This window comes from Cibotium barometz, chromosome 20 (assembly GCF_041138505.1).
Source record: "Cibotium barometz isolate CiBa-2024 chromosome 20, ASM4113850v1, whole genome shotgun sequence".
NCBI classification, from domain to species: Eukaryota; Viridiplantae; Streptophyta; class Polypodiopsida; order Cyatheales; family Cibotiaceae; genus Cibotium; species Cibotium barometz.
Window position 1 is genome coordinate 3,399,975 of NC_141065.1, and position 10,839 is coordinate 3,410,813.

Sequence of the window (10,839 nt, forward strand, 5' to 3'; positions counted from 1 at the left end):
CACGAACCACCTTATATAAATCCCTATGTAGACCAATTCCCCAAAACCATGCATGCCCTGTAATGAGACCAATAATGGATCATGATGTTCCACCACCCGACTATCATTATGTTGCACCACTAGGGGTTACACCTCTAATAATACTTCTTGTAATGCCTAATGATATTTTAGAAATGCGAGAGAAGTATGAAAGGGGGTAGCTATCAAACTTGTTAAAAAAAAAGAGATTTGAGAAGTAATCAAGTGAAGCCAGTTCACATTGCCAAACTAATGACTAAATTCACAGGTACAGTGACCCATCCCACATTTGGAAACATGTGAGAAGTCTAAGAGACCTATGAGAATCTCAACAACCTTACCCAAGTTCATACCTTCACTCTAACCTTAGATGGAAGAGCTAGACAATGGTATCGTGGTCTTCGAGCCAAAGAAAAAGGTGACTTATGTGTTTTAAAGTCTCTTTTTATACCAGGGTTTGCACGGAGTGGTGCACGTTGGAGTGCAGCGATACAGTCGAGTAATTTGAAACAAAACTAGGGTGAATCAGTTAGAGATTATGTGTCATGAACCAAGCATCTTAACTCACAATGGGAACCATGGGAAAGACTGAGTGGTGAGTAAAGTCTCTTTTTTTACCAGGGTTTGCACAGAGTAGTGTACATTGGAGTGCAGTGATACAGTTGAGTAATTTAAACATGCCCATGTTAGAGATCATTCACATGTACTTTCCCTAAGGAAATTAGGGAGGACGTTGAAAACATGAGTATGTCAGGAGATAATTCTAAGATACTTAGAAGCTAGCATCAATACTTTGTTTAAGAAAATATAGGAAGTAATTCAACATATTATTTCATTCATTTTATAATATTTACCCTAAGAAATGAACGCAAATAGCACTTTCCCTTCGATTTGAGTGGTTGAATTACTATAAATATGATACATGAAAAATTCCACCTCGAGGTTTCTAGCTCGGTAAATGTGCGTACCCGTGAACGGGAAGGATATAAAGGTGGAGGATGATTACATTTGAAGATAATCTTTATGAAGATTATCTTAGTTTTCTTGTTTTTTATTACACTCTATTTTGAAAAACATCATTTTGACCTTACACATGCTTCCTTTATTTGTAATATGAACATCTTATTTTTTTAGTCCCTTGTATAAGTGATATGCAAAACTTGATGTGGACTACTCTCAATATATTTTTGTATTTTTGAATGAAGCTTGTTCATGTAAATGTATTTTAAGTTTTTTATACTATGTTATATTTTTCATGCATGTGTTAGTTTTCTTAAACAAAATTGGCCAAGGGGAGATAGAATAGGAGAGAAGTAGATCTATTTCTCTCCCATTCTATCCCCCCATTTTATTTGTGTAGATTGCAACACAGCTATACACATAGCTATATGCACAATTATGCCCATGGCTATATGAGTGGCTCTAGCCGCATGCCCGTAGAGCTGCGCAAGAGAAATTTGAGACTCCAAATTTCCTTTATTGCACTGTAGTATTGGACACGGTTATGTATGCATGCTCTTCTAGTGGAGGGGGCTCTCTACTAAGGCCAAGAGATAGTAAATAGTGAGGTATAGGACACTCTCTTTCTAAGGCTGAGAAACACTAAACAGCTTAAAGTTTGATCACCATATGAGCTCATTTGGTTGGAACGTGCAGGTCAGATGCCTAATTTTTAATGTGTCTTGGCCTAAGAGACCCCTCTCAAAATTGGGCCTTTGGCATGCCCATTGCAAGCAAATGTGCTCGTATAGGGACCAAACTTTGCAAGTGTATACATGTAAAAGTAGGCATTTTGGTCCCCACATTGTAACCAAAATGAGCTTAGATGCTAAACGAAACTTTGTAAGAGTGAGAGTGGGGTCTACATGTGTCTTAGGCTTAGAAAGCCCCTTAAAAATTGGGCCTTTGGGCCACATAATCTAACTAAATCTACTTGGATAAGAAACCGTGTGAAAAGGCATCCAAATGGATTTATGGCAGTCGATTCCATAAAATTTTGGCAAATAGAGAGGTTGTGCTACCTCACCATTGTAAACAACTAATTTTTAACCATAAGCTTTTATTATCATGGACAAAGTGGTAGTCGAAAATGAACATGCGGAGGGTCAAGTACAAGATGACGAACGCGAGATACCACCAACTAATCAAGATGAAGGTGTACCTATCCAAGATAACGAGGAAGGTGTTAAATATGAGCATGATGATGATGATGATGATGAGTCCACTGCTTGTGGGATAGATCTTTTTGTTGATCTTGCAATGGGACATACGGATCTTGAGATAGACCGATTAGTATGTATAAATTTGATGGAAGATACGACAGATGTTGGACCAAGCTCACCCTAATTCATTAAACAATTTCTCAATTTGCCAGTCTTGATTTAGTCCATGTTTGATTGTATTATAATACATTTGGTGCTTCTTCTTTTGGGATCACATTTTGTGCTTCTTCTTTTGTGATATTGGGATATTTTGATCTCTTTGGAATGCTCTCTACAATGTATGGATTTTTTTTTCGAGTACGCGACTATACACGAGGCTATACACGCGACTATAAACACGACCATAGTTGCATAGTAGCCGCACACGGCTATAGCCACGTGCAAAGCCACGTATTGAAATTGTGTACACCCTGTGCACTTGCCCGGGTCCCCTCTCTCTACTCTCTCTCTCCTCTTCATGTAGCTATGCTCCCCATCTCTTGTAGTGAGGGACCTCTTCAATTAATCAGTGTGATGTCTCCTTAATCTTGTTTATAAAAAGTAAATCCCTTGAGATCCCCAACATCAAAGAGGAGAGCTAGACACCATACCCTAAAGCTTATTCTTTGCTTTGCTATGCTTTTCTAGCTAAATTGAGTTCGCATAGGCACATCAACAAATTGTCTCAGGCTCCTCTGTGCATGCGCATGACGCTGATCGTCTAGGCCATCTTGAGCAATGATAGGGATATCAACAAATGAAAATCATATTATAAATGCCATAAATCTCATATTTAGAAGGGTGGTACCCTACCTGTGTGTGTGGGGTGAGTAACCTTATGGAAAAAACAGAACCCTAAAGCATGCATGTTATAGGATATACAAATCATAAGCCCAAGAAAAGAAAATCAAGCATTAAAGCTGCTAGTAGTTTTCATAGAAGCTTTAGGGCATGAGGTTTTACAACGCAACTTCTGTTACTTAGAAGATCACGTTACAGTGCTAACAGAGATTACAGTCACTGCATTCGCTGATGGTTTCCAGCATAGGCTGCCAGGAATAAGCCCGCCGCCTTCTGCGCATCGAAGCCTGTGGCTGCAGGATGCCATCAGAGGCTGGCTGCTTCGGCACTTCTGGAGAAGTAGTGGGCCGCAGGAGCGATTGACGGTGGCGCCGACGGCAGAAACGGCCGGCGCTAAGCATGAGCGCGATATCGCCGGCAGTGACGTGGCGCAGAGTGACGGGAATCAACAGGTAAATCTGGCCCATTTTCAGCTCTTGGTCGTCCGACAGCACGCTCATGCTGTGGTTCCCAAACCTGCTGCGCTCCACTCGCCACACCAAATGGCCCACGTGATCCAACATCAAATCAGCTGCCTTGCAGTTCGGCCTCGCGCGCAGTTCGGAGAGATGGGGTGCGCCGCCTTCCTCTGAGTACTGCACAACCTCGATCCAGTCCTCGCCATCTGTATTGGGTCGCCCGCAGCAACTGTCAAAATGATTTCCCATGTACAGCGACGCCCGAGAGAGAGAGAGAGAGAGAGAGAGAGAGAGAGACGGAGAGACGCTTTTTGGTTCCGTGAGCTTTTTATAGCTATCGTATAAGCACGTCGGCAATATTTCTTGCGTCGCCAACCTTACAGCCCTTACGTGTCCAACTTTTAGTTAACAGCCAAGGGTGCTTTTTCACACGAGTCGGGCATTTTGGATGAAAATACCACCACTTATTTTGAGTGATCGTTAAAAAAAATGGTTATTATTTCTTTTTTAGGAACAATAATATTATATATTTATATTTACAGGGCAGAAATAGCCACGTACTATAAGTCTTTTTATGCCATTACCACATCACTTCTATTGCGTATTAAATCCCATCTCTCATCCTCCCAAACAAAAGAAGAATATCAGAAGTGAAGCCCTTAGGGGTCTTCTCTCCAAAATAGTCCCCTTTAGTTCACACCTTCATCACTGGTCTCTTTCCCACAGCGTATTAGGGTACCCTAGTATGTGTTAATATCCCATCAGAGCTGAGGCCTACATCAACTAATCCTTGCCTGTTCTGAAGAGCCTCAACAAACAAATTATTGTTCAGCTTATGTATCTAATATACAGACCAACAATGGTGCACACATCTGAACATCATCTCTAACACACCTACCCGCCCCGCAGGCTAGAATATCTACAAATTCCTAGAAACCCAGATCCCCCACACAGGCAACAATATCTTATAATACAGAATATTAAATCCACCTCTCCTGCCCCATTAATTAATCTCCCTACTAGGACCCCTTAACCCCCAAGCTCTCATCCACCCATTTACCTATCCTACCCCAAAATCTCCTAACTGCAAGACAGTCCCAAAAAAGCACGCTTCCCCTCTTCAATTGTTGCTGATTTGCATCTAGGACACATTCCAGTAGTAAAGTTTCTTTGTAGCAGTTTGAATCCAAGGGGTAAAGCCAACAAACATACTCTCTTAAAGAAATGTATGAGCTTTCATTGGAACCTGGGATTCCCAAATTAGGCTCCACCTCTTTCTCCAAGTACTCAAGCACCACCTAAATTTCCAAATTTTGTTACAGTATTAGATATTAATCTCACTCTTGCTTATTTCCTCATATACTACCTTGGTAGTTATTCGATCTAGTTTGACCCCATTGAACCAGGCCTAATCATGTATCCAAGAAAGGTTGTGGAGGTCTAGCCTTTCTCAACTCCATAAGGGATGCCAACACATAGCCCGAGAAACTTTGTCCTTTTTGTGACAACTCGTGGATCCTGAATCCCAAGCTCCTCATTTTGTTTTGTGTGACAATTGGTGGAGCCCACAACTTTTTTGGGTGTGGGGGGGCAATCTTTCACCACAATTTCTTCATATGAGGTTGGAAGAATAGGCAGAACCATGACTCTTATACCATGTTAAAACATTCTTAGGATATCGTGCATTGAGATTCGACTTTGACAACCTAACCATTTTTACCATAAGGTCATGTGCCTAAAAAGGCCACCTATGACTATTACAAAATGAAAGTCCTAACAAAAGACATTAGTGACTCAATCATGAAGATTTGGGAATTCATGTCGCCTCACCAAGTGAAGAAGGGCACTAATGTCATTATATCCTCTACGTATTTTGATTTGGCTCATTTAACCTACAATACTTCCTCTTCTATCTTGTTTTTTGAATATTGGTATGAATATTGATAGTATTGTCTTGAATATCTCCAATTTCATGTGTGTGTGTGTGTTCATTTATTTATTCATATTATAGCATCTTGAATATTGATGACTATGGCCTTGAACACATGGACAAACACATATATTTACATACCTAGTCTCAAAGTAGATCATATATATATATATTCATAGATTATATATCTTGACACATATTTACATGTCTAGTCTCAAAATAAATAATACATATATGTGTAGATTATAACTTGATGTGTGCACACGCATATATTAACATGTCTAGTCTCAAGATAAATAGTACATATGTGTGTAGATTATATTTTGATGTGTGTGTGTGTGTACACGCACACATCAAGATACACACACACACACACACACACACACACACACACACAAAGAGACAGAAAGAGATGTGTGTAGATTATATCTTTGTGTGTGTGTGTGTACACACACACACACACACACACACACACACACAAAGAGACAGAAAGAGATGTGTGTAGATTATATCTTTGTGTGTGTGTGTACACACACACACACACACAAAAAGAGAGAGAAAGAGATGTATGAATGTCTTTGAAAGCCCTAAAGAAGTACAATGAATCCATGAGACTACCAACTCATTGATGAAACTCAAAATTACAAAGGCTAGAAATACGATGGTAATGATGTCGATGCAAAATGTGGTTAGGAGGGTGTAAGATAGTCTTAGGAAAATGAGAGATAATAGGGGTGATATATCCTTATCTCATGAATTCAAAATATAAATAATAGATGAAACTATGACCTCAAAAGAGGCTATCTGGATTTAATGCATATAGTAGGGGGCATCCTTATGCTTTTATAAAAACCCTTAAATCTAAAGTTGTGGCATAGAGATTCACCTTGGGTGAGAAGGACCATTTACATATTAATCACTGCAAAAACTCGAGCACAATGCTCCCCTCTCTTCCTAGACATTATATACATGCTTTCAATTGCTTGATGCTTATATAAGAGAGAGACAGGGGGGGAGATTTATTAACATTTACGGATGGCCAAAATAAATTGAGACCCAATACATAAATAAAGACCAAAGAGTATATGGTAAGTTGTAGAATAAAAAACGTAAAATGTTCATGGCTCTAAACTTCACCTAGCTTTGCAAATAGAAAGACACACAACAATTAAATAGAGACCAAACGATCCAACAATCAAATAGAGAAGGTAAATCACAATGGAAAAAGTGAGACAACTATAATATGATAATAAAATCTAAAGTATAGTAAACTAATCATCAGCACCCTCTCAAGCTCACATTTGGTTGGATATGCGGGCGAGGGGCCCAATTTTGTTGAGGGGGATCTCTAAGCCAAGACGCATTAAAAAGTAAAACCTTGGCCCAAACATTCCAATCAAATGTTCTCAATGTTTATGACCAAACTATGCAAGTGTGTAAATGTGAATCCCACTCTCACTCTTGGAAAGTTTGATCATCATCGAAGTCCACTTACGATATGCATTGCAAGGGCCTAGTTTCGAGGGGGCTCAATGCACATTAAAAAGTAAACCCCTGGTCTGGACATTGTAACCAAATGTAATCACATGGTGATTAAACTTTGCAAGTGTGTACATCTTAACTCCACCTTCACTCATGCAAAGTTTTGTAATCATCTGAGCACATTTGGTTGGAATGTTAGGACTAGGGACCAGATTTCAAGGAGGCTCTCTAAGACCAAGTCACATTGAAAAATAAGCCCCTGGCATGCACACTCTAATTGAATGTGGTAACCACGCTTATTAATTGTGTACATGTGGATCCCACTCTCACTTTTGCAAAGTTTGGTCACCATTGGAGAACATTTAGTTGGAATATGCAAGCCAGGGGATCAATTTTGAGGAGGTTCTTTAAGTCTAGGACATATTAAAAAGTATGACGAGACTTTGCAAATGTGTACATGTAGACCCAACCCTCAATCATGCAAAGTTTGGCCCCCGTCTTTTTACAATTGGTTGGAATGTACAGCCCATAAGAGGACTCTCTAAGGGCTAGGACACATTAAAAAGTAACCCCTTGGAATGTACATTCCAACTAAATGTAATTAGATAGTGATAAGACATTTTAAGTGTGTATATCTGAAAGCCCAGTCTCCCTCTTGCAAAGTTTGGTCACCATCACGGCATATTTAGTTAGAATATGTAGGCCAGGGGTCCCATTTTGAGGGGCCTTTATAAGGCCAAGGAACATTAAAAAGTAGGGGCCTTTCCAACCAAATGTGCTTGGATGATGTGACCAAACTTTGTGAGGGTGTACATGTGGACCCACCCTCATTATTCCAAATGTGCTCGGATGATGTGACCAAACTTTGTGAGGGTGTACATGTGGACCCACCCTCATTATTTCAAATTTTGGTCACCAGGTCTAAGCACATTTGGCTAGATTGTGCGGGCGAAGGCTGTACCTTTTTATTGTGTCTTAGCCTTAGAGAGCACCCTCTAAATTAAAAAGTAGGCTAAGACACATTAAAATGTATGCAAGACCCTATTCACACCATTGGTGACTCTAAACCTATTTCTCTTTATTCATATATACAATAAATTAGAATGTAAAAAGTAAAATGTTTATGGCTCTAAACTCAACCAAAATTAGCTAGAGACAAATGACACCAATCAAATAAAAACCAAATGATGCAACAATTATAGTGAAAAAAGTGAGACACCAATAATATAATAATAAAAATCCAAATTGCAACCTTTGATGATAGCTAAGTAATCATCAGCACCCTCTCTAGATCTCAAAGCATCTAATAAGTTCTCATGCTCATCTACATAGGTGCAAGGACCAAATTTGTGTCTCTAATCATGCTAAAGCTTGATTTATACATGAGAAGACGAGAGAACTTCTCGTCTTGTGCAATTAACCTAGTATTGCTTGAACTAAATGTATCTATTGTGCGATTAATTTAGTACTATTTGAATTAAATGTATCTCTTGTGCGATTAATTTAGTACTATTTGAATTAAATGTATCTCTTGTGCGATCAACCTTGTATTGTTTGAATTAAATGTATCTCTTGTGCATGCAAACCTATTGACCTTCTGAAAGTAGTAGCCTACCCATCACCATGCAAACTTGATGACCTTCTGAAAGTAGTAGCCTACCCATGCGACCATGCAAACTTGTTGACCCTCTGAAACCAGTAGCCTACACATGCGACCATGCTACTTGATCAGATTGAACCCCATGATCATCCACGACATCCTCATTTTAAGAATGCTCTTTGGAATAGAGCATCGTGACCATTAGTAGTCTAGACACCTACTCCTCATTGTGATAAAGAGAAATGATGGCAAACACATAATCCATGGTCAATAATTCTATGAGAACCTACACATACTCGTATCTGGTTCCCAAGTCGCATACATAGTGCGCACGATACATCAATGAGCAAGGCCGTCAGTGCTCTATGATTTTATCGACATATTGAGCACCACACCAACTCTCATTACTGGTATAAATGCTAGTTTGTAGGTGTATTTGTAGGTGTATCCTGTTAGAATTTCATGGTGCTCATGCTAGATCAAAGATGTGGAGGAGAGAGACTCACAAAATACAAGAAAATATCTTGCTTATTAAGTTTCTCAAAATACAACTAGGCTTCTTACTCAATACAAAATGCCTCCTAGCTTCACCTTTAAATAGGTGAGCTAGTGGACCTTAAGTCCATTCACACACACACCCTTCTCCTCCCCTTTTACATAACCTTAGTCTCTTAATACCCCCCCTCAATACCAACTATGAAAAAAAATTTGAATAGGTGGTATTGGACATAGGATGCCTTTATAACATTAGGCGTGCAAGGTAAAGAATATAGGTGTGGTTACATTGAGATTTAAAACAATTTCTCAGTGGAGTTAGAGACTGATACAAAGTTAGCCTCTGACTCTTTGTTAGGACATTTAGAAGTGATATGTCCCGTTTGTTTACATTTGTTACATTTCATTTTGTTGGGATATTTGATCCAACAATTATTTGCCAAATGACCCACCTTTTTGCAATGGACACATCTTACTTTGATCACTTGATGTGACAAAGCTTGTTCGATATTCGATGAAGTTGTTGCATTTGAAGATTCAGATCCTCCCTTTGGCCTCTTTTCTTCATCCAGACAAGATTGAATGACTCCTTCAAGGGTGGGATTAGGTATGTTCTTCAGGGTGGTGACTAAGGTGGGGTACACCTTCTTGACTGCTTTTAGCAAAACAGCCACTGCATCATCTTCATCCATTCTCACATTCACTGATGCAAATTGAGCCATAAGGCCCTTCAAGTGAGAGATGAAGGCTCCAATGCCATCTCCCTCTTTGAGTTCCAAGCTGAAAAATTCAATTTTAAGTGAGATCTTGGAATTCTTACCACGAGCTCCATAGAGCTTATCAAGCTCATCCCATTTCTCCTTTGCAGTTGGAAGCTGGTCCACATGGTGAATGAGAGCCTCATCAAGATGAAGCATGATGATGGCTTGTGCCCTCTCAATATCTTCAATATCTTCAGCCTTAGTTCGATCAATAACCTTAGTGCCGAAGATGAATGGCCAAAAACCTTTGGACATTATCTTGTACTTGACAAGGACTTGCCAAGTGTGGAAACCCTCTCCTGAGAACTTCTTAATTTGGGTGGTGTTGTCCTTTGACATTGGGTATTGAAGGAGATTACTAGAGAGTAATGGGCTGATTTATGAAAAAGAAAAAACCAAATTTTTTTGATATTTTGGCTTAAGTAGAAAGAGAAAGGCTTATGAGAGTGCAACAACCCTTAATCAAGCCAAGGATGTTGCATAAAAAGGAGATTAAGATGGTTAATTTTATGGTTTAGCACTTAGGGTTTGTGCCCAACCACTAATTCTGATGGAGATTAGCTTCATTAGTGTCAATGAACACTTTGTTTGGTGATTAAGATCACCATTAGTGTTTAAAAACATGATTAGTGCTTAAGAGCACATTTCTAGCATCTAATGACACTTGCATTGGTGATTAGATTCACCATTAGTGTTTAAGAACACTCTTAGTATTTAAAAACACTTTGGAATGACTCCCCTTTGCTGGATTAGAAGTGTCATTAGTGTTAATCAATACAATTAGTGCTTATAAGCACACTTTGAAAAGCTTTGTGCACTTGAAGATGTTGATGAAGCTTGATGAGAATGAGGCTCATAAATAGGTGAGCTAGTGGACCTTAAGTCCCTTCACACACACACCCTTCTCCTCCCCTTTTACATAACCTTAGTCTCTTAATATATCCTTCACCTATTTTAACTTTACCTTATCCAAGAGTGCAGTGCTTAGCTTATTTAGAGTTAGATCCTTTATACGTTTCTTTGAGGTTGTTGTGCTTTGTCCCGATGCATGCGAGACGAAGCTACTATAGTAAGAGATTCCATATCTTCAAGA